Raw genomic sequence first — 21,887 nt, forward strand, 5'->3', positions numbered from 1 at the left:
TTAACATAAAAAGAAGCACTGGAGAACAGAAGTTTAATCAAAGGACTTAATTTTCACAGGTGGTCTACCCCAAATTTCTAGTAAAAGTCCATGAAAGCTGTGTTTTCATACCACCTTTCAAAACTGGACAAAACCTAAGACACTTTAATTGCAGGACACCGTTATTGAGGAATGCCTTCTGGTCACTGTACTGAAATGTCTTTAAAAAGTGAAAATCCATCCAGTGTTCTGCAAAGGCAGGTAATATTAATTACTGAATATTCTGGCACCTCTGGATTTATAACACAGCTGACTGTGGCCCATTATGTTTACAAAATGATGTCGAGCAGAATTTATGTAAAAGAAAAAAAACTATATAGCAAAATAGCTCTTCTGAACCATTTTACCTCTGATTGAGAATATTAGACAAAAGGCATATATTTTAAGTACATTCAGTACAAATTTGCATTAAAATGGTACTGTTGTTAAAGGGTTTGTTATAAACTGCTATATAAATAATCTACTTTTAAGCAGGCTCAAAATATCTGTTTATGCAATATAGCGGTTAGAAAAATTAGTACATAGTTTAAGACTGGCAGTAGCTTACTGTATTCAACATCTTCGGTTTATATGGCAGAACATTTTTCACTTTACATATTTTTGAAGAAAACAAAGCAAATACCAAGAAACATATTGTGCACACTCAGGGAAGTTCAACTTGCATAATGAGTCAACTACAACCAGGGAATTACTAATTCTGACAATTTGTAAGTAAATGTTCTCCTATGCCTCTTTGTTATACAGGTTATTTATCAATAGATAATGCTATATATGCTATGAGATGAGTGAACTAAGACAAAAAAAGTCTCTAAATAGATGAATTTTAAAAACTGGAATGACACACTGGAACTACAGTCTGATCCCCTTAGCCAGGCCCATGGAAGGAATCATCTTCTGTTCAGCCACACTGTTAACTGCTGCTTACTCAATCTGCAGAACTGCTTACTGAATAGGGTGCCTGCTAAACAAAAGCAATGCCTATGTCATCTTGGTCTTTTCGTGTCTCTCAATGATGTCCTCTTCCTTCTGAGTCCAGTTCCTGACTCTTGGTTTTGTTCTCAGAGTGCTGACTCTGAAATGAGAACCTCTACCATGGCCTCTGGGTGTGATCATGTATCCTTTGCAACCAAAGAGAAATGCACCATATGAGTGGATTCACCTCTTGTCCTTCGGTCTTGTTCCAAATGTCAAGTTTAACAACCAAATTGCAGTTATTTAGTAGTCAGTTAAATAATCTCAATATCGTTCCAGGTTTGTGTTTGTGGGGATTTCATGTGGTATACTCCTGGAATGGAGTGAAATGTATTCTACCTACCCATTCTTCAGTTCTTCATGCCAATATAAACTCAAGTGTTTGCTGGAGGCAGTGACTTCTTAAGTCAAACAAGTTATGTTTATTTAAGCTTGGATCTTCTATCCACTCCACTAGAGCAGGTGACAGTTCCGAAGTGATTATTAAGGATCAACACCTCTCTCTTATTCAAAACCTGAGTGAATGTATCTTCTGAGTGAATCTTATGTGTATCTGAGTGTATCTTATGAGTGAAATGGTCACCACACTCACTCACGGGTATTGTCCCTGCTGTGGCCTCGACACATGGCTTCCTCAAGCACTGTTTGTGCCTGTATGTACAATTGGATTCACTAGACATGGGTTTGGCTTTCTTTTTCTAGTTTATGTGACCACATGGAAAAGCTGTTGTGTGAATCAAAGGCTATGCCTGTCCATAGGGCGCCTCAAATGAGCTGAGCCACTGCTATTCCACTGCATGTTGGACTTGTCATGCAGATGCTACTGAGATGTCTCTGCACCCAGGACACAATGGTGAGAGTCCCACTCACATCCCACCTGCAGTGTGAGTTTATTTCAAGGGTGGAAACCTGTGACTTCTTACTGGAAATCTGAAGGCATAAATAGCTGAAGTAGTTGTTACCAAATTGCACTTGTATTCAGTTTTGAAAGTGATATTTTATTTTTCAGTGATTTATTAGCATTGCCAGACTGGAAGACTCCTTAGGCAAAAGATCTTACACCTTCAAAATGGTGATGCTTCCATACACGTATAGTATGTAGAAAATTATACTTTGGGCATGTGTCTATGTAGGCTGAAGAAAGCAATGGAGCTGGTCTTCTGCCTCAATTTTCTCAATGTCCTGGGTGTATTTTATACAACACTTTGGTTTTATAAGCAACCATTCACACATTCTGTTTCTTTTCTGATCACTTGTAGCTTCCAGTATGTTCTTGTACTAGGTATAGTCCTTTGGGATGCAATAGTGATTTATTGACAATAAATCTTGTATTCATTTTTTCAAACAAAAGAATCAATCTTACTGATTTTCAGTCAGCTTTTGCATTGAGAGAGAACTGCAGAACTAATGTGAACTATACACTTCAGCTTTCACAGTTCTAAGATGGTTGCCCATGTGCATCTTTCTAATCTGTAAACAAGATGTCCACTATTAGAACTTTCTGTGCAAAAAAGTCAAAAAAGCAATAAACCTGACAATGCAAATCCACACTTTCCTCTGCAGTACACTAAACAAAACTATAACATGGCTACATTTTTTTTTCTTATTGCTTTTTCTACTTGTTCTCATCGAGAAAATCACTATTGTAAAAGCCAGACCATGGCATGAGTCAGGTAATTATGCCAGAAGGTGGAAAAGACGTAGTGTGCTTTGGCCATGACTTGTGTGACTTAAGTCATACATGACTTAACAGTGGAAGAAATATTTATCATTACAGAAGCCATGTGGTTATCAAATAAAGAATCCAGAAGACATACCAGATGGTAACAGACTACCAACCACTTGTATTTTATTGAAAGCAATCTTAATAATGTAGCCAATTTTTTAAAATATTTACCTTTTCAAAGATTCGCTTCTTCCTTGGCTGGACCTGAGAATCAAGATAGCTCAGTGAAAGTTTCATCTGTTTTGGAATGATGGATGTACAGGGTAGAGGAGCCGGTGTGTTTCACAGAAGACACAAAACCTCCTGGCATTCACTGGGAATTTATCATCTCTTGTTTTACAGGAGAGAATTGAGTCTTATCAAACTATACCAGGGAGACTAGCTGTCTGTTCTGATACTATATGAATCTCTGAGAGGAATATTTTAAGTTAGGATAGTGCAAGCTGAGTCCTCCACTTCAAGTCTTATATTTGATTCATCAACTCTTCATAGTCAGCTGTAAAAAAAATCTACTGCCTGGCCTAGCCTAAAGTGCCTTTTGTTGCTATGTGTGCATCCACATCCAGTTCTGGGGTTATGCAGGCACACATTTCGGAGGCAAGTTTGTTTTCAGATACTGAGAAATCCAGTTAGTCAGCTTGGGGCCGACTGACTGGAAAGCAGCTCTGCAGAGAAGGACTGTGGGGGACTGGTGAAAAACAAGCTGACCGTGAGCCAGCCACATGCCCCTGTGGCAAAGAGGGCCAACAGCATCCCGGGCTGCATTAGGAGGAGTGTTGCCAGCAGGATCAAGGGAAGTGGTCCTTCCCCTCTATTCAGCACTGGTGAGACACACCTGGAATGCTGGGTCCACTTCTGGGCTCCCCAGGTTAAGAAAGATAGAGACTTACAGGAGTGAGTCCAGCAAACTGTATCAAAGATGATGAAGGGACTGGAGCATGTTTCATATGAGAGGCTGGGAGAGGTGGGACTCTTCAGCCTGGAAAAAAGAGGGCTCGGGGGGGATCTTCTCAATGTGTATAAATACCTGACGGGAAGGACTGGAGAAGAGGGAAGCCGTTTCTTCTCACTGGTGCCCACTGAGCTGGGGCATTGGACTAGATGGTCAGAATGTCCCTTCCAATCTGAACGGTTTTGTTATTCTATAATATAGCACGTATCAACAGAAAATGTCTCCTTATCTTACCTGTCACAACCTGTCTGTCAACAGAAAAAGCCTCCTTATCAGCCATGTCAAGAACAAAGGAAATGTGTGAGGCTTGCTCCATTATACAGACTCTACGCAGTTGTGTGACGACTGAGCATGATGTGCAGGTCATGTCCAAAGCACATGGACTGGAGGCAAGCTGGGTGTGAGGCTGCAGTGTGTTCCTAACATAAAGAAGCAGCTGAAGATCTAAGGCCTGCAATTCGAATTTTTAACTGCATCTAACAGGATTTATATATATAGCCCATACATGGACATTTTTGCTCATATTCAAGAGCCTAAATGATTCCAGCCTGAAAATATCACTTAAGAAACACTTATCTTTGGCAGCATGTAATCTACCTTTCCGCCCCTTTCTTTCATATCTCTTATAACTTCAGTCCAGGACAAATGTAGTACTTGATCAAGGTGAAACAATTTAGCAACACTTTCAATACAGAGTTAAAGGTCTATAGTGCAATGTAAGTAAAGGGAGTGACTGCTAGAAAATAAAAAGCTATAGAGATGTTATGTATGGCAGTGCTGTTGTGGTCTGTTATTACTCTTATCATCACTGTTATTGCTATTATGACTAACATAGTTGTTTTTAATATAGTCTGGCTACTATCCTCAGCTGAAATTAGGAACAGTTTGTTGCATTGGTGTCTTTATGAACACCCAACGTGACCGTATGCTGCCTTGGCGCAAATAGGACCAAACTGTTAGGGCACAGCTCACATTCTTCAATGTCCTTGTGTTGCTGCTTTTATTATAGGAACAGATGGCTTAGCAGGAGTGTTTCTGGCTTGGTTAAAACAAAGATGCAGAAGGTCATATGAACTGGCTTTTATTGGAATATGATGGCTATTGCAGTTAGTTGTTATTTAACAATCAGTCCTAGTGTACATCTCCACCATTGCACAGACAGGATCAAAGGTTTCTCAAGTGCAGAAAACATATACAACAGAGAAATGAAGTGGATGGTTTTAAGAAATAAGATGCAAAATAACAGATTTCATAGACATATATGCATTTTGAGACACTTCTTCCTACATCTGATTCTGGACATGTAGTGACAATTTTTTGGTTACGTAGCAGTTTTTGGTTATGTAGCAGTAAAATCACCGCTCTGTTGCTGGCACCTCATAGTTTCTTACATAAAAATCATGATGGCCTTGAGACCTTGAATCTGCACGGAGGGACAAAGAAACAGTTATATTTTAAGCTCCGGATTCAGTGACCTTAGTTCAACACTGACAGAAGATTGCTGCCATCTAAGCAGGTATTAAAGGATCTCACAAATGTAAAATGGATTTTTCATTTGCTCGGGGATCTGCATTACACATACTCTCCTCATGACCTTTCACAGACCCAGCAGAGATGCCAGTTTGGGATGAGACACAGAACTGCTTGGTCGTAGAAGTTAACTACCTGGAGCTGGAGAGGTGCTGCTGGGGCCATGGAATAAATTTGTATGCCTCTCTCCACTAAGCATACTGATATTTTAGTTTCACACACTTTATCTCCATGCCAAAAGGAAAATCCTGTTTATGCTTTTTAGGCTATATTCACTGATGTTTGTTCACTGTATTTTGGCCTAGTAGCCAAGATGTTACTAGAGGTAGGCTAATGTATGTCAGGCATATGATTGCTTGTTGTGCTTGTTCCTGAAAGTGGGAAAAAGTAAATGCTAGAAACAGGTCTGAAAAGTGACTTTGTCTCATTTTCTTCTTCATCATTGTTGCATTAGATTGATCTGCAGTCTTCTATTTGTTCTGATACTTATTTCTTCGTCTCATTTTCTGCCTAACACTTAAGTTGTTACCATATATATATATCAAAAGGGGAAAGATATCAGCGAAGATAGTAGTGCTGCGAGGGAGAGAGGTGTTTTTGAAAATGTTTCTTATTTGATTAGATTTTACTCCTAATTCTGAATATGAAATCTTTCCAAACTTTAAACTCCTGAAACCTTGTTAGGTTATATTCTCAAACATTTGAATCTTTTTGCCAGCATGTCATTACATGAATTTTATCTAGTTCTTAACTGTAGTATGAACAATACAGCAGAATTTGTGAAGAAAGCCTTGCATGTCTGTGAGATGGTCCTTTTTTTAATAATTATCTTAATTGGTCCAGCAAAATATATTTCTTTTCCCTACAAATATTGCCTTGGTGCATACTGAAGGCAATCACAGCTACGGCAATATTACTACTGTTCTAAAAGTCACAGATGAATATGTCAGCGGGAGTCAAAGTAAAAGGTGCAATAGAAATGTTATGAATTATTATTAAGATACATGAGAAAGCTCCACGGGGAGGATCTGGAACATCTTGGGAAATGGTCTGCAGTCAGCCAGCTGGGAAAGCTGGAGACAGAATGTTAATAGAAATGTTGTTTTTCAAAATCACCATGACATCAACATTTACATCTAGTACTGTGTGCTGGGGCTGGTTATATAACTGTGATTATATTAGGTGTGATGAGCAGCTGTGTAGTTGAGAGGGGTCGTGATGTGTTTGGGGGAAGATGGAGTTGGTGGTGACACCTGTGCTGAAGCTGCTTTGTAAGGAATCCTTGTTTTCAGTGCTCTACAATGTTATAATTGTTTGGCTGAAATTTTCCATGCTTGTTTTATCTCTGTCTTCATAGCTTTGGATTTCAGGAAATGTTAGAGCAAGATTTAAAAACATATGTAATTATGCCCAATTAAAGTTACTTTTTTGCAGTAATTAATTAGAAGTGTTCCCATGTTATCAGTTTCTAGAGCAGAAACATAATTTGCCAGGGTGAGAGATCTCAATACTAGAGATATGTTTTATTAACTGCAGAAAAATGTGCCAAGATTGGATCAAATTACAGTGTTTGGTATATCAAAGTTCATAAATGCTCAAAAGGCATTTACACAAGCTTGCTAAATTGTCTCAGTATTCCTACTCCACATGTTATCCTGTCCTATTCCCACTCTTGTTATCCTGCCCCACAGATTTGGAGCTTCAGGTAGCAGGAGAGACGTGGAACCTCCCCTTTGTAACCCAAGGGAAGGAGTAGCTGGGCTTGAGCCTAAGCCAGGAGCTGCGCTCAGCTCTCCTTTCTGCCTAGGAGAGTGTTCTTAAAGTAAATGACATACTGAAAGAGTTTGAAAGGACATGGGACTGCAAAGACCTTCAGGTTACAAAAAGCTGAAGTGAGGATTGCTCATCTGGCCATTCTTCCAGTCCTCTGAGCCCATTTTAGACATTTCTATCTTTCTCAAAGCAACCACCTATTTTAGCCCAGGTTGCCCATGCAGAGTCATTTCAGAGATGAGAAAGAAAGACAGCTTCAAATAATCGGTGTTACCAGAATGGGTTCCAGTAGGATATTTACTTCACTTAAGGAAAAGAAAAATCCAGAACTGATGTCCCCTAGCATACAAGAGAAGCATCTTGACTGAGTATGGTAAGTACCATGCATCATCTAGCAAAACAGTCTGGTGTTTGCTTGGCAATATTTTCCTGCATTAGTAGGAAGAGAAAGGGAAACATCCCAGTTCCAGCCTAAGTAAACTAAAACATAATTTCTTGTTATTGTGAAGTAAAATGCCTCTGGCAAAATTTCTTGGTTAGAAGGATGATAGTTAAGAAAAACAACACAGAAAGTCTTTATATGGCAAGCATCTCCTAAAAAAACGGCATAAGCAATTCAGGAGTGGTTCAGGGACTAGAAAAAGTGATGAATATTTAAATAAATGTACTATTGGAGATACCAGACACAAACACACGGTATCCTCTTTCATCCTCTAAGCAATATATGCTATAAGACAGATTTCTTCTGAAGAGCCATTGAAAGAATAGGATATAAAACACAGGTGCTACTCTGTAGTAGAGTATTTTTAATATTTCATACTTTTAATGACATCCTGAAGGTCAGCTGTCAAGGGAACATGAGAGGGATTGTGCAAGATATTGAGAGGTCTGAGAAAGCTCTGCTCTCTCCTTTGAAGAACTCTGCTTTCATCCGTTTGGCAAGAGAGCCGTGATGCATATAAAACCTGTATACACACAGGCTTCATACATGGGAAACAAACCGTGTGTTTTCTTTTGCAAAATCTGTTGAAAGGTTTATATCTAGATTTTGAAAATATGATAGTATTTCACCACCTTAACGTATTTCTGTCTTAATAGCCAGTGGCAAAAGGCTGGCTCACTTGAGTAATCTGCATTGCCTGTAGCAACTCACTGAGACTGAAGAGTTACTGAATTTTCAGATGAGGCAACTGTTAAAGTTGGCCTGCTCACAGTCTGATTCTTGTCCTTCCTCTGCTTGCTTTCCATTTTCAAGGGAGCAAGTTATACTATAAATTACATCTTTTTACAAAACCTTACACTGAAATAGAATTTGGTCTTGAGGCAAAACTGCTGCTTCTTGGAACTCAATTTCTCAACTATAATTATTTTCATTAATTTCTCTGTCACTTTCAATATCTTTTAATTCTGTATAAAGCTATCAGAGGCTCCCTCTTGTGGCTACATTAACTTAATTTGGCCTTTTTTTTTTTTAATAAAAGGGGGGGGGGGGGGCAGGCAGGGGGAGTGCACAGTGCTCCATAAGATTGGAATCCCAAACCAAAAGAAGCAATAATAACAATACACCTGTTGTGCAGGAGCAGAAGCATAGATCTATATGGAGGAAGGAAAAGATAATTTCTTTCAGGGATAGTTGAAGGATTTGCAGCACACTATGAGCTTTAATTTAACACATTTCATACACCACTGCTACGGAACAGTACATTCAGATAGGAGCAGACCATGAGATTTACTGCTTGATAACAGAGCCTCTCTTTTTGATAATTTAAAAAATTAGATTTGTTAGCTCACCTAGCCTGGGAAACTACTGTAAAGTTTGACTTTTCTTAAAAATAAAAAATAGAAGTGTAACGTACAGACATAGTTTGAAATAATGATGTTGCATTCAAAATATGTATCGCTCAGTTCCTATTAGTTTCTTCTTTTGTATTTTTTTTCCCAAGCTTTTAGCGCATATGTAAAATAATTCAACAGCTCAGTCCTGTTGTTTGCTAGGAATACATCTGGCAAATAGTCTTGATGAAAGAAGTTAAACCTAATGCATTTCATCTCCTAGGTGAAGAACATGCACAGTCTGGTGCTGCAGCTGAGCTGCCATGCACTACTATGTGAAGCCACAGTACCTGGGCTGCATAGGCACCAGTTTAAAGGAGCTTCCAGGGATCTTATGGCAGTAAAAGGAAGGCTTGACATCTCCTCTATATGCCAAAGCAGAGGCTAGTTTTAAGCAAGGCCATTCCTGATTGTACACAGGTAGCTTATACTATCCATCCATTTTCTGTAGGCCATGAACAAATACTTGTAAGGTTTCAGTTTGAATGCTGTACTAGTCTGTTCTTCACAGCCTGCTGCTCCCCTTCTACCCTCAGCTACCGAAGTCTGCCTCCAAACAACACAGTCATGAGTTACTGCAAAACATCTTTAGATGGCCCACTGGATGTTATTCTGCAAATTCCCACTGGTTGGTGGAATTTTGAAGAAGCGTTGTATCTACAATGTAAATAAAACCAAGATGGAAAGGTAATTGCGGGTTGTTACCTGATTTATACACAGACCCGATACTCATGAGGATTTCGCAGTTTTGCTGAATTGTAAATGAGACAGATTAAAATACTTCAAAAGCTTACTCCCAAAAGTGGAAATGTATTGCACAATGTCATTATAAAAAGACTGTAACTCTTCATTACTGTTATAAATCCCACTAAACAATTTCCTCTCTCATTTGGGTATGTTATATTTCAAAAGTAAGTGTAACTAGATGGGATTCTTGACAGTTAGATTAAGTTTACCTGATTCCTGATTAAATGACTTCCAAAAAAACCTGCTGAATTCATGCCAACCTGGATTATCTGTTCTTGTAATTCCTTCATACCTTATAGAACAGCTGATAGAGTTGAGACAGTATCCCTTGCTACCTAAGAGAAAACTGAAGTGTTTCATGCCCACAATGCTTACAGAAGCATTAAGGTGTATGAGAATTCTCTCAATTTTTCCATGGAATACAGTCCTTTTACCTCAATCTTCACTCCATTTTCAATTAGGCTTATGTATTGTGCATGTGGTGTACAGTAAGCATAATTGCATCTATGAAATGGGAAATGTGCTGAGTTTTAAGATGCACAAGGACATGTGTAAATATAGTTATTTTCATTAAGACAATGGAGCCGTGAGGTGTTATGTCTAGTAAGGCATCAAGAAAGCTAAACAGTGGATTTTTTTATGAAGTGCTGAACATGCAAGAGGAACTTAACCTTTGTATTTTCCTAGGAGAATTGGGCATAATCTGTAACGATGACTTTTCAACGGAGTTTAAGAAGTTAAGTTTAAGCATAATATAAATGAATTAGCTAGGCAGGAAGAAAGGTGAAGTCCCTAAGCAAATCCTTCAGTACTCTGGTTTCATTGAAGCTACGACTCAGGATACACATTTATGTATGTGAACATGCATGTGTGCATGTGGTGTACAGGCTCTATCCCTAATCACACCTTTCTGAGCAGCACGTGGTGCATGCAAGTTTGTGCGCACTGAGCTGGACCTAATCTTAATGTAGCAAAGCATTCAGGTTTCTCCTCATAGAGACTGGTTTGAGAAGGGTTAGTAGGTGGCAAAGTAGGTCCTTTTCCTCTTGGCTGAGGAATATCTGGGCTGAGGGGGTGAATTGCACTTCCCAACACTGGCTGCTGTCCTGCGATGCAAACTGTGGGGAAAGCAGCCTTGTCTGGGATTTGGCCCGTTTTGCATGGGTCCCGCTAATGTCATTTACCAGGGCAGTGCTCTGGTGCTGTGAATGCCAGGGTGATGAAAACTATTTTCAGTTCTGCAAGCTGAACATCTTTGGAAGGGATGTTAAGACAGTTACTAAACAAGAGATTAGCATTTATCCCTTTACACCATTGTATCTGTATCCTTTAGCCTTTCTTTTAGTCTTAAGGTAACAATATGAAGCTATCTTTTCTATAAATTTGCCCATTAGCAAATTTCAACATGACTCTAATAGTGCACAGGGCACTGCAGGGCTAAACTAACAGTAGGGCTAAACACGTGGAGTTCAGTCATGCTTTGTGAGTGGGAAAGAGCTTTAGGTCAAGACATACACTTCACACCACGTAGCACCATCTCAGTGTGTAAGCTACTAACAGGTTAGCTGGTTGTGAAGATGAGTCCTGCCTGATGTGTGGTGATTGATTCACCTCTGGTGAGCAGCGTGTGGGCTGCATAATGGATCAAGTCAGAGATAAGGAGTAGAGGTAGTTCTTTTCATACTGGGAACAAGTGTTTCTTACCTCAACAATAAGGCACATCAGATCAATGGCAGTCCCTCTGTTTGTAGGTACAGCACTGTATTCATAGGAAATTAATGGCTGGTGAAGAAACTTCAGAAAGTGCCTGTGTTTTTTGTAGGAAGACAGAAAATTAACTAAAAGATGAACATCTTCAGGCTAAGATAGGACAGACTATGTAAGAGACCACCAAGTATGGAAAGATGCTTTCTTTTCTTTGGATTTTACAGCTTAAACTCAAAGGCCTTATAGAGAACAACTCTCAAAGGGAAAGCAGCTGGGTCTGGCACCAGGAAAGGACAAATAAAATAAGTGGGGCTTTGAGAAGGGATTTAAAAGACAACTGGACATGCATGGAAAGAAATAGGGGATGGGGAGGTGTCATAAAAAGATAAATTCAAGCCTGAGAAAAAACAAAGCAGCTTAAAGCATCTCCTGGGGAGAATGCAGAAGAAAGGCACAGAAAGGTAGGGCACAGAAAGAACTGGGAATAGGGACATACATTGTCCCTACATCAATGAATAAGGACATACATTGATGAGGAACAGGGTGAGGAGTTCACAGAGAAAGGAAAGCAAAGCAGTGAAGGGGACTGGGGACATGTGTGGCCTGCATGAAGTGTCAGGGAGCAGTGAGAGCGGGGCTGCTCCACAGAGTGGGACAAGCCAGGAGCTGAGGGTCACCCCACTGTGGCTATGCCCTCACCAACCAGGTCACAGACCCACACAGTCTAAGCCAGAGGAGCAAAGCTGGGTGCTGGTGACGGGGCCTATCAACAGCCTCAGGCATAGCCAGAGAATCAGATCTTAGGGCCACCCAAGAAAAACATTTAAAGAGAGATTTTTGGAAAGTGGCACCCAACAGTAATGATCAGGAAACTAGTGCAGGACCTGCATCAATGTTCCTCCACCATCAAGTTCAGAGTCTTAGTATGAAACTATTTTTGAGCTATTGGAGGCAAAAAATACCCATGAATTTTGTACAAAATGAAAGAAGGTGTGCTTAACCGTACAACACCTGAAGAAATTTTCTGAACTTCCGAAAGCAGTTCACTTCTACTCTCAAATGAGGCTAAGGACAGTGTCAGATTACAAAAAAAAAAAAAAAAACGAAAAAAACTTTCTAAACTGAAAATGACAGTATATATGGGCAAGTCTGTCTCACTTTCAACCTTAAAAAAGGTTAACCTTAATAAAGCATGTTGGACAAAGTTCTGGCTCACAGGGAGTTTGGCTTTCTATTCACCACTAGGCCATCAGCCCATGCTGGTTTTGACCTACTCCTGTTTGTCTCAGTGTCCTTTGAGTAAACTGGTAATATACATGCCTGTCCTCATTTCTAGTCCGGTAAGAGGAGTAAAAAAATCATTTATTATCAATTATCATAAGATTAGTACTGACATGCTGTAGTCACAATAGCTACTGGAAGGCCATGCCTACTTAATAAGCTGCTTAACTGACTCAGTATTTTGGGCCATGTTTACAGAAACAGGCGGGAGATGTAAAGTGTAGATATAATACTTAGGAAGAACATAATTGTCCAGATAGTCCAACCATTCTTGCAAGTCCGGCATCTTGGTATGTTTCTTGTATTAGTAGAGACTGCAATTCATCGAACACTGGAAGGCAGGCCTGAAAATCTGCGCTATTATAAAAAGAAATGGCTCAGCCAAATATTTTGTAAAAACAACGTAAGCTTTGAAAAGAAAGACCCTGAATTAAATCAGGCAACCCACTATGTGTACGGCTGGAGACTACGGTGTAAGGCGAGACCCAGACTCCTGCATTTATTTAAGTCTGCTTATTACATAATTCAGGGTAGTAAGGTGAACCAAGGATGAAGCATTAGCTTCAGCATGGAATTTTTATTCTGATCACTGGAGCCTAAAGTTATTAAAAGAACAAACACAATTATGACATCCTAGGGGACTGGCACACATATAAATCTGGGTATGCTGCCTGTTTCTAGCAAAACATATGTATGGATCTGTGTGCCACCTGCTTGTTATTTTAAGTAGGTTTGCTGCAGCTGTTATTCTGAAAAGAGCCATTTAACACTCTAGGGAAAGAGAAACTGCAGAAATCCTCAAATTAATATCTATTAAGAAAAATAACTTTTAAACAAGTTGATTGTTTATGTGGTTAAAACTCTAGTCCCTTGAATAAGAACAAAGAACCATTTCTTTGCTAGTTCCAGAAATTTCCTAGCTCCCAGCTAGTCAATTTATGGTGCCATAAAAAATTAAATAACAGCTTATTCTTCCTCTTCCTCTAGTCCTTCAAAATGATGAGAATCTATTTTCATCAATGGAAGGGATGTGAGCACTTTACGAAGAACAGATGCCCACGGTCTTTAAATTTAACCAGTATATGTGATTTTCATATTGGCTTTTATGAAAATATTTTGAGCATCAGATAGCTCAGCATTACCTATTATCTGTGCACATCAATTCTGTAACTCCCAATCTTTCAACTGTCTAATAGCAGAGTGTATATATTATATAAAGTGCATTAGATTTCATCTGACAGTCTCAACTTTACTGTTGTCGATGCAGAGTACATTATGTATGGAGTCTGTAGTTCTTAGAGCCGTCAGCAGGAAAAAAGAAACAAAACAAAACAAACAAAAAACAAACAAAAAAACCCAGCCACATCAGGTTCTTCTGTTCCAAAAGGATAGGCCATTAACCCTTGAGAAGGCTCTCATGGTATATTGCCAACCTCCAAATCTGTCCTGCCTCTCCTCAGTTTCTTCCTGGCATTGAAGAACTTGTTTCACGCACTGCCATTCCTCTCAGCAACACTGTCTGTGGCTGAGAGTTCCCCTTCTCTTCCCTCTTGTCCCTCACTAGCTCCACATTTAGCTAACTGGGAACCCTGCTAGGCTTCTTCTTGTGTTCACGTCTTCATCCCTCTTCTCCCTTAGTGGTAGCACCATCCAAACAACTGTCAGCCAGTTTCCAGGCTAACATATTTTTATAAGTCAATACATCCCGTCTCTGTGCCTTTGCCAAGTCACTCCTGCTGCTCCTCCTCCAGTTTCTCTTCTGTCCTCAGCTTCCTCCTGGTCTGCATAAGTTCACTGTCATATACATAACTAAAGGTGGGAGACTTCCAGCAGTGCCATAAGACAGTATGTGTAATGCCCACAGATAAAAACAGAAAAAATAGAAGTCTCCATGATCTGGGCAGCCTGGTGCTTTGTTCTCTCACTTCGGTAATTCACAAAATTTTAGAATTTTTCTACATTATAGAAATTAAAAGTCTTGGAGGTACATTAAGAATGATATAAAGTAAAGCATAGATGTATTAAAAAAGGTTGTGTCAGACTAATTTGTTAATCTCCTGAGATGACATCAGGCAAGGGAAATGCAGCAGATATTTTCTGTCTTGACTTTAGCAAACTGCCACCAGGGAAAGTCTATGTGAAGATTTGGATTAAAAGAAGAACTGCAAAATTGGTAAGAAAATTGCAAGAGAAGAAACATTCTGTTGAAAGGGGAAATACTGGGCCAGGGAGATCTTCACACACTGATGATTTGTAAGGGTTTAATCTTAAAAATCTTGCTACAAAAATTGAGGGTGTGTCTGTGACATTTGTCATTGAAATAGTTTCGGAGGCGCCCTGCAGAGAAGGTCTGATTATTGGACATGGAAAAGAGAGGTCTAGAGGACTATTCATAATAATAGCAATAATTGCAAGATTAACTGTGACCTTTATCAATGTGCAAAGTCACTCCACGAAGGTGTGGTTTTGTTGATTGGCCTGGGCCAATCTGAATGGAAAAGGCACCAGAAAAATACTTCCCACACCTTTGCTCCCCGCCACACATTTCCACTCCCGCCCTTGTCAATGTGCTGACTGCTCAGATGGCCAGCACGATCGGCACAGTCAACAATTTGTATTGTAGGGCTTGTTTTCGGACAGTTCAGCCCACTGGTACCAGGGAAGGAGTGGAAAGACATAGTTGGGGGGAGAGGAAGGTGCAACTGCTCCTACATGTGTCTGCAGTATGGCCGTGCATGCAGGGGGATTTTTAATAGAGAAAGGTGTGAAACTAAATTATCTGCTGGTCCCATTCCCAACCAAGTGTTTAAACAGAGTCTGGAACAAATGTTAGGATTGTTTTTCCAGGGTCATAGGTGTGTTTCTTTGTTGTTGTTGTTAGGGTTTTTTGTTTGCTTTTGTATTTACTGAGGAGTTAGATTGAACACTAAGTCAAAAGGAAAGGAATGAATATGCTTCTGCATCATTTTAGCCTACCTCTGATTTTTTTCTAGTCTTTTCCCTATGGACAGAGTAACTCACCCCAGAGCATTTTAAATGAATAATTTTAAATAACAATTGTTTCAATATGATGACAGTGCTTCATTACCTGTGCCAAACTGGGCCCCTGCTTCTTTTCTACACAATTTTATGTTTTTCTCTCATTCTTTTAAAATAACAAGCAAACATTGTTTCATTTTTCTTCATTTAATGCATTCTTGTGAAGGGAAACAACAAACTAAAATCTTAATGCTAGCAGTACTAGCAAAACATAGGCACTTTTCAATATAGAAAGAAATCAGAAGTTTCCCTTCCATATAGGAGCCAAAATCAGTCAGTGTTTTTTTGTTTGGTTGTTGTTGTTTTGTTTTGTTTTGTTTTTGCAGTGGATATTATCTGTTTTCTTTCTAAAAGCCTTATTTGAGTATAACTGTTTTGCAGTGTGATCTGGAACAAATTTGAACAATTTGAACAAATTTGAAAAGCACAATTATTTGGTAGGTACCTGGTGAACCAGCAAAACCATCTTATCTTTCTTTCCATCTTCTTGACATAGAGGTAAATAATGCCCCAGCTTTGCAAGGCTAATCAAATAAGTCACCAGCAAGAAAAGCATCCACTTCTTGCCCTTTTAGTGATTCATTGCTCAAATCTTCTCAAAAGACAAACAGATGAGTTCTGCATTATTGCAGGCTTCCAGATATTTCTCAAATAGGGCACATTAAAAAACTCAGACGAAAATACAAATAAAGAATGGATAGCTGTGATGAGACCTACATCCAAGAAAAAGGTCACGGTTTCACAGATAGGTACATACAGAATGTAATACTGTAGGGCAGAATAGGTGTCAGACTATTCAGAAGCATCAGAGGACTTGTGATAACGAATCAAGCACAAAAGCTGGAAATAGTGTCTGTCTGCTCACCAGCTTTAAGTATGTACCAGCTTTTTAAATCCCTTGTCACTCAGTCATCTCTAGTGTACACTTTATTAAAAAAGTTTAATATTAGAATATTCACATATTAATCCTGATTGTCCCAATATGCAAATCTGCCTGTTCTTGGAAAAGTATAAAATCAATTTCTATTACACAGCCGAAAAGCAAGAATTGATGAATTACCATACTAGTGCGTGCAATAAAAATATAACATTATATAGGGAAGTCTGTAACTGAATAGAGCATAAATATCAAGCCCCCGACTCAGACTTCTGTGTATTTGATTCCTGCATCTTATAGAAACAAGGATCTCTGCTGAATGGTGTAAGTGACATTTCATTGCTTTGGATTTGCTACGATGAATAATGTTATATGCTATTGGCCGAGTAGAAGTATTACTATAGTAACTAGCTCATGATTCATTCTTTATGGTGTTTTTAATTTTGTTTTTGTTTTTGTTATATTTCCTAAGGGATGCATGTCTAGACTAAAAATGTTTAAACTAACTCTTGGTAAAGGTAATTAATTCTTTCCAGAGTACTAAAAATATGGGACTGATAAACAGCAATACATAGATAATGCTTTTTAAAAACACCTCAGGCCAATAACATTCTTAAAATTATGGGAGCATATCTTTATTTTATTTGGCACTTTTTATTAGTAGCTTTCTGTGTTGTTAATCCTGTTTAGTGACCTAAGGCTGGATTCCCTCGTCGACAATATTGCAACTCTAATGAAATCATTGGACATATAATATATAAAGCGTTATATATGAGGATGGAAATATAAGTGGGGTTGGTAGATTTAAAACAAAATAATGAGCTCATCTATTTATTTAAATCATTAAAAATTTGGGGTTTGTACATATTTAATTCCTTATGATGGTTTTATGGGTCACCAGGAAACAAACACATATTGGCAAGTATCACCTTTATTGCAGTTCCTTAAGCTGAATAGGAGTATGCGTTAGGTACGTGTCCATTTATTGAAGCACATAGAGAGCTTAATATGCATTTACTGCATTCTTGGTTTTAGTATGCTGAAGGGTTTTGATTGTTGTTTTTTCATTATTAGATTATTAAAAAAGACTCATAATCTATGTTGAAGTGTTTCTGTCTGAAGTTCTAATTCATTGATACTTAGGGTTCAGATAAAAATTATGGAAATAACATTTTGAAGAAGAACCATTTATAAGTAGTTAAAATTAACCTGTGTTACACATTTGCACAAAAGTAAGTTTATCTAAGCATATTTTATATTTAAAATGCACTTAGAAACCTGAAATATTATCTGTAAAACAGAAATTGAACTGGAAGTTGTCACTAATTCTCATGCAATTCTTTTTCACACAATAGAAAAGAAAAACATAGTTTTACACTTTTTGAACCCCTACTAGAGTCTGCAGCTTGAACAGAAACAGTCATTAAACTGTACTTTCTGAATAAATGGAACAGAATAAGATATCTACGTTACATATGCAGAAAGCTGAGCAAGCTCTGTTTTCAGGCTTTTAGTTATTTCTGCCTAATGCTTGAGTTCAACAGGCCTCTAGACCTCAGCATGCAAGTGTAATCATTTTAAATGGAGTTGTTCAAAAGCTAAACATCCAGTTTAAAAATTTAGGAACTGGGAAGAGGTTGTGGGATTTCTGTGACAAGTTGGCTTTTATTTACTCATACCCCAGGACAGATATGGTAACTTCCTGTAACAGAAACATAAAACATACTGCCAGTAGAACCACCAGCAGATTTATTTTCTGCTTTTTGATTTTATTTAAGTGATGCTAGGTTCAGAGGATCACAGAATAGCATGTGACATTTTGTAAGGATTCATAAATTATACATCCAGACTTGTGAGATTACAAAAGGCTGTAAACAATAAGTGCTTCTTGCATTATAAATGGAATGGCTTATTTACAAAGAAGACATGGCTATATTAATTGCAAGGAGAAGATATAATTAAAGGGACAGCCTTGTGCTGTTTAAGATATTAATTAGAAGAAACTCATTTTCAAGAAGAAACCAGTGCAATTTTCAGAGTTTCTTTTGGGATTAGTGAAGTGTTCCACTAATTTTATTCTACACCATCTTCATTTTCCAGCAATTTTAAGTAGCGTTTCCTTATGCGTTACCTTAATGTGGAGGTAACAAAAGGGAGAATCCTGTATCAACATTCGCGTTCAGAATTATAAATTGTCATCACCTCTATGGATAGGAAATTTTGATTGTTCTCTTCTGCATTATGCTGGTCAGGCAGCAGCTGTGGTGTGCCAACATCCCTGAGTCTGGAAGTGTAATTGGAGTAACTAATTGGAGGCACGGCCTCTGAAATAAGGGTACTGTTATTACATTCTGCTATCATTAATGCAGGGCCCTTGAACCTGCCATAGGGATGCAGCTCCTTCGCTCTTTCCTCCTGCTGAGTTTCCTGAGCAGCAGCAGCTCCAGCGTGATGCTTGGAAGACTCTTCCTGTCCCCTGTTGTTGGTTTGTCCTGGCTGCAGCTCCTCACCTTCCCTCCCCTGCGCCCACTCTGGAGGGAGCAGCACTTCTGAGGCTCTCCAGGGAGATGTCAGTTTGGTTTAGCACAGGAGTGCCCAGGGACTTGTCATGCCTGAGTTGGGATTTTAAGGTTTGGCTGACCATGGCTCTTAGGAGCATCACTGAGTCTCTGCTCCATCATTTTGTTCCTCCAGTGGGACCACGCAGAGGAGTGGCTGTGGGCTGCCATCCTCATGGGGAGGGAGGACCCTGTGCATCCCCACAGTACAGAATGAGCACTGCTAAACAGAGGCACAAACACCTGACGTGATGTGCAAGGCACTTCAGGGTGAGGTGCATGTAGTGGCAGTGGTGGCACCGCGATCGGTGCTCTGGCTCAGCGTGCAAAACTCAGCAGAGGGGTGGGCACATGGGTTGGGTGTCCTTGTTTGGGGTTGTGAACCCTACTGAGAAGGGGAGCAAAAGAGGTGGTGAGCTTGGCAGGGGACAGGATTTGGGAGCATGGAAGACTTAATAGGAGGGTGCAAGGGCAGGCGGTGATTCGGTTTGGGGTTAGTTGGAGGGAAGGAAGCTTGAGAACACAGGGCTGGGGGAGAAGAGGATACGAAGTGAAATAATAAAAATGGGGTATTGCAAATGAGACAGCCTTTCACCCTTTTCAGGAATTGGTTGTCTCTCTTGGACCTGTTACCCCTTGTGCAGGGCTTGCATATTCATGTTTTTATTGCATACGGATGGTTTTGGTGTCCATGAACTGCATTACACAGTGGTTTACCCATTTTTCTGCTCTCACACTCCTGGGTTATGTGAAAAAAAAAAAAGAAGCTTAATGGTGTTCTTGATTTTACAGACTAACTTGTGACTTAAGCAAAGTATCCACCCCCAGAGCTCTGCGGTAATTTGAACAGCTCCCTATCTTCAGGTGGCTTGCTATGCTGCCCTGGATAAGGCTCAGCCGAGTGAGAAGGGATATCCAAGCACACTGAAGTTGCGAGCGTGTTCTGCAAGGATAGCCAGGGAGGCTGTGATTCACATCTTAAACAGGGCAGAGTTACACGAGGCTGCTCAAGCCTCGGGGAAGCTTAAGCTTTAGTGACCCTTAAGAAATCAAACAGAGTTTAGATTTTAGCAAGCATTTCACTAATGAAATTATGGGTTTATAATTTCATTTTGCTTTCAAGGCTAGATGCTAATCTAAGCACATCCTTCCTTTTCTTGTTACAGTAGTAGGTGGATAGTTCAATTAACATCACTGATGGCAAGGAAGCATAAACAGCCACAGGCACAAAATGCTGTGCCTGTGTGGCTTTCTCATAAACAGGACAGAAACTCTTAAAGGGATGAAAATGATTTTTCCTTTGTATGAGACGAGCAAGCCCTTGGCATGTTTGCACTTGTGGCCCTTCTGCTTTAGTCCTAATATAGCTTTCTACTCAGAGCTGGCCTAAGATAACCCACTTCTGCAGTGTTTACAGACTCCTTATAAAATGTGCATGCAAGCAATCTAGTCCTGCCACAAGCTGTAAAGCCTCTGAGTCCCTCTAGCACCCCTGAGATAGACAGAGTTTGCTGATTTAGGGAGCCCCAATAAGTTGGTGTATGAGGAACCCATCCTATCCTCCCTTGTCATGTCACAGCACACGACAAATACACAAAACAGGCTATATCTTGAATATTATTACAAGTTATATATCACTTTTCCTTCACAGTGTGTATATAATGCATTGAAATGAAAGTGATATCTCTGTTCAGGAGTGAGTGGAGCCATTTCTGAGGTAACAAACATCAGCAGTTTGTCAGTGAACTGCTATATAGCAGCTTTAGAGGCAAAGAATTGCATCAGATCTTGATTAGAAATCACTTCAACAGCAGCATGAATTTACCAGGCATTGTAAGGTATGGAGGTGAGGGGAGGGAAGAGGGAAACAAGGAAAACAAAAGGTGAAATTGAGAAAAAGATGCTGAGAAATGCAGAATGATGGGAAGAGCTGAAGGATTCTTCCTCCTGCTTTTCTTCAGGCACATATAAAATTCAGCTGTGGCTGTGATGATTTCATGTCACAGATTTCTCTAGGTTGGAAGAGACCTCAAGATCATCGAGTCCAACCTCCGACCTAACACTAAGTACTCCACTAAACCATATCGCTAAGCTCTACATCTAAACGTCTTTTAAAGACCTCCAGGGATGGTGACTCCACCACCTCCCTGGGCAGCCCGTTCCAATGCTTAATAACCCTTTCGGTAAAGAAGTACTTCCTAACATCCAACCTAAAACTCCCCTGTCGCAACTTTAGCCCATTCCCCCTCGTCCTGTCACTAGGCACGTGGGAGAATAGACCAACCCCCACCTCGCTACAGCCTCCTTTCAGGTAACTGTAGAGAGCGATGAGGTCGCCCCTGAGCCTCCTCTTCTCCAGGCTGAACAAGCCCAGCTCCCTCAGCCGCTCCTCGTAAGACTTGTTCTCCAGACCCCTCACCATGTGATCACAGATAAGTTATTTACCCCTGGCCTTTCTGTCCACTTGACTTCTGTTGGCAGTGCTCTTCTAGTGTTGGAAATTGACTGTCTTTGCTGCTCACTTCAGACAGAACAAGCTTCTCACGGACATACAAATATGGTTAAATGTGTCTGTATGGTTCTAGCACGGAGGATAGGAATAGCTCTATTTGTCAACAAACAATTTGCCAGTTTACAGACTTCATAAATTCTGTTTTCCAAAGGAATAGTCTGTTAATGGGGATACTCATGTTGAACCTCTGATCAGAATATTTTATTAAGACTCTGAGCTGTTATAAGTCTGCTGGATGGATTTGCAGTAGGAGTGAAAAAATACAGAAGTATGAAGGGCTGTTATTTTAATTCAGAAGTGAACAGGATTTGGAAAGTTACGTCGTTTTGTCAGATAACTGG

The 21,887-nt window shown here is 39.6% G+C and overlaps 1 protein-coding gene across 2 annotated transcripts in view; it reads left to right on the forward strand.

Annotated features, from left to right (window-relative positions):
* Nucleotides 1–21,887, forward strand: part of SUSD4 (sushi domain containing 4) — a 72,566-nt gene that overhangs the window by 16,143 nt on the left and 34,536 nt on the right. The window lies entirely within an intron of this gene.

Source organism: Anser anser (assembly GCF_964211835.1).
Source record: "Anser anser genome assembly, chromosome: 3".
Lineage (NCBI taxonomy): Eukaryota > Metazoa > Chordata > Aves > Anseriformes > Anatidae > Anser > Anser anser.